The sequence below is a fragment of the Miscanthus floridulus genome, unplaced genomic scaffold, assembly GCF_019320115.1.
Source record: "Miscanthus floridulus cultivar M001 unplaced genomic scaffold, ASM1932011v1 os_2503, whole genome shotgun sequence".
Lineage (NCBI taxonomy): Eukaryota > Viridiplantae > Streptophyta > Magnoliopsida > Poales > Poaceae > Miscanthus > Miscanthus floridulus.
The window spans coordinates 17,814-21,512 of NW_027098346.1; the positions used below are offsets into that span (position 1 = coordinate 17,814).

The 3,699-nt window shown below is 54.0% G+C and overlaps 1 pseudogene; it reads left to right on the top strand.

The window, feature by feature from the left end:
- The first annotated feature begins 941 nt into the window (after positions 1 to 941).
- LOC136535089 (G-type lectin S-receptor-like serine/threonine-protein kinase At1g11410) lies at positions 942 to 3,692 on the top strand (annotated as a pseudogene).
- The last annotated feature ends 7 nt before the right edge of the window (positions 3,693 to 3,699 follow it).

The following is a 3,699-nucleotide window of genomic DNA, read 5'->3' on the forward strand; positions in this document are numbered from 1 at the left end:
TCCATGATCGTATACGATCGTTTCAGCCCCAGTCGAACATGCTATTAGCACTAGAGCGGTCGAACTTTTGATCATGGAATTCATTTGTGTCAGTTCGGTTCGATCTCCACACTGGAGGTGCCCTTAATACGGGACGGACAACGTCTTCTAATATGGGACGGACAAAATATATGTTTAGGTTTGGACCAATGTCTCTGGAAAATGAAATGAAAAAGGAGTATAGCACGATTTGTCAGCAACTATTGGATTTGAGAATGGCACGCGAGGAACCGTGCTTCCACTCCGACGTCGCATCCGGTTCGCAGCATCATGCGGTCATGCCTGCTTCGTTCTAAAGCAGAATTCAGCTGCGTGGTTGTTGGTGTTGGCGAAGATTTCATTGCACGCACGTGACAAATGCAGAGAAGACTGGTCCTTGTTTCTAACAACGCTTTGGAGCGTCTGTTTATTTTATTTGCTGTCCTGGTTTCGTGATCTTCACTTCTCCAGGTAACAAGATCACGCTTTGAACAACAGTGCAACTCTACGCGCTCTTTGAATATCTTAGCTTATACCGCACCAGAAACCGTGGTTCCGCAACAAGAGTTGTTTCTCCGCGCGCTCCAATTCGATCGCCGCATCGTGCCCAGTCACCCCCCGAGTGGAGAATTGAACGTAGTTGTTGACGACGATTTCGTTGTGACACATGCAGACAAGAATAGTCCGCGCACCACCTGTTTCTTTGTTCACCTCATCAACCAACTGCCACTACATCGCCATGGTCCATGTCCCTCGTAAGCACACCACTGCCAAGCGTCCGTCTGACGCCAACTGCCCACGCGTCAAGCCCCGAACTTCTCTGAAGCTCCCAACGCTTAAGCTAGACAGCTAGTCCAAGGGAGGTCCGCGGTTCAATCGCCGTACCATCATCACTTGCCGGCCCCAATCTCAAGGTAGGAGTAGGAGTAGGAGTAGGAGTAGGAGTAGTTCATTTGTCACTACCTTGCTGGATCGGAGTGCCAACAGCCAAGACAAATAAAACACATGGCTGTGCCTGCACCTTAAACTAATGCATACACCTTTTTTGTACTCCTACCTTATACCGAATGACCTGAACCCGTGAACCATGGAGTGGTCACGGTCCACCTGCATCACAGTCACAGCCGCCGCCGTGCTCCTCCTCCTCTTTGCCGCGCTTCTGCTCACCGGCCGGCGACAAGTTAACCCATGGGGAGTCGCTGTTGCCCGGCGAGACCATCGTGTCCGACGACGGCGCCTTCGTGCTGGGATTCTTCGCCCCCTCCAACGCCACGCCGGGCAGGCAGTACGTCGGCATATGGTACAACAACCTCCCCGTGCAGACGGTGGTGTGGGTCGCCAACCGGGACGCGCCCGTCCTCGTCGACGAGCCTTCCGGCAATAACTCCTCGTCTTGCGCCGCCGCCGTCGCTTGCGCTGGCCAACGACGACTCCTCCAGCCTCGTCTTGTCCGACGCCGGTGGCCGCGTCGTTTTGGACGACGAACATCACTGCCACCACCAGCTCAGGCTCAGGCACGGCCGCTGGTTCGACGACGGCCGTGCTCCTCAACTCCGGCAACCTCGTGCTCCGGTCGCCGAACGGCACCACGCTGTGGCAGAGCTTCGACCACCCGACGGACACGTTCATCCCGAACATGAAGGTCGGGCTGCGCTACCGGACGCACGACGGCGCGCGCATCGTGTCGTGGAGGGGGGCCCGGCGACCCGTCGCCGGGGGCCTTCTCGTACGGCAATGGACCCGCACACATCGCTCCAGATGCTGGGTGTGGAACGGGACGCGCACCTACTGGCGCAGCTCGGCGTGGACGGGGTACATGACCGTCAGCAGGTACCACGCCACCACCGGCACGGTCATCTACGTGGCGGTCGTCGACAGCGAGGAGGAGATATACATGACCTTCTACGTCAACGACGGCGCGCCGCCCACGCGGTACGTGGTCACCGGCGCCGGCAGGTTCCAGCTCCTGAGCTGGAACCGCAACGCGTCTGTGTGGACCACGCTCGAGTCCTGGCCGTCGCGCTCCTGCAGCCCCTACGGTAGCTGCGGCGCCTACGGCTACTGCGACAACACGCTGCCCGTGGCGACGTGCAAATGCCTCAACGGCTTCGAGCCGGCGAGCCAAGCGGAGTGGAGCGGCGGCGTCTTCTCGGCGGGCTGCCGCCGGAGTCAGGCGCTGGCACCGTGCGGCGACGAGGGGGATGCGTTCTTGGCGATGCCCAACATGAAGGTGCCGGACAAGTTCGTGCTCCTTGGGAACATGAGCTCCGGCGACGAGTGCGCGGCGGAGTGCCGTCGGAACTGCTCCTGCGTGGCGTACGCGTACGCGAACCTGCGCAGCAGCAGCGCCAAGGGGGACATCGCGCGGTGTCTCGTGTGGACCGGTGACCTCGTCGACACGCAGATGATCGGCGCGCTCTGGGGCATCACTTCTGAGACGCTACACCTCCGCGTTCCTGCAGGATTCACAGGTTCAATTTTCGTTTCTATTATTATTATTATTATTCTTTTCTTTTTTCCTATCATTATTTATTAGACACGGCACCCGGTTTTCAAAAAAAAAAAATTCTCGCCCCATGCCATTGTTTCAAAATTGGAGTAAATCTTTCAGAGGGCAGTGTCTTCTTGCAATTGCTCACCAAACTTACCCTATGTTTGTGCAGGCAGAAAGACAAGGAGAAATTTTGTGTGAAAATTGTTCTACCGGTGTTGGCGAGCATTTTTATGCTTTCGTGCGTTTTCATTGTTTGGTTTTGCAAGACCAGAGGTACATTTATATATTTCTCTTCTTTTTGTCAGCATATATGATATCACGAGATAAATGCTGTTAACATCAATTTTTCAGATAAGAGAGGAAGCAATGAAAGTGCGAAGAAGTTGGTTCCCGGTAGCGTGCAAACTTCAAGTGAGCTTGGAGAAGGAAATCCTACTGAAGATCTCGAATTCCTTTCCATGCGATCTTTCGAAAAAGAATTCTGTTCCATACAATTCAGTGATATCCTCGCGGCGACGAATAACTTCTCGAGGGCATGTATGATTGGGCGTGGGGGTTTTGGGAAAGTTTACAAGGTAACATTACGTTCTGCTGCGTATCCTTTTCCAAATCTGAACCCACGAACTGAAAATGGTACTCAGGAGTCAACACTCGGTTATTGTTCTGCTATTCTGAAGGGGACATTATTAGGTGGTCGCGAAGTCGCCGTCAAGAGGCTCAGCAAGGATTCTGAACAAGGGATAGAGGAATTCAAGAACGAAGCTACCTTGATCTCCAAATTGCAGCATCGGAACCTGGTTCGGCTTCTCGGTTGCTTCACAGAGGGAGCCGAGAGGCTGCTGGTGTATGAGTATTTGGCCAACAAAGGCCTAGACGCTATCCTTTTCGGTATGTAGCACTCATCATAACTGAAGATGCTAAAACGTCACACTCAAGCAGCGAACATGATTCCCCCGTGTGGTTATCGCTGTTTATTGCAGATAGCGAAAGGAAATCACTGCTGGATTGGCCTACAAGGTTGGGGATAATCAAGGGGGTGGCTAGGGGGCTCCTGTATCTCCATCAAGATTCAAGACTGACAGTGATACACAGGGACCTCAAAGCGAGCAATGTTTTGTTGGACGCGGAGATGAGACCTAAAATAGCGGACTTCGGTATGGCCAAGATCTTCGGCGACAACCAGCAGA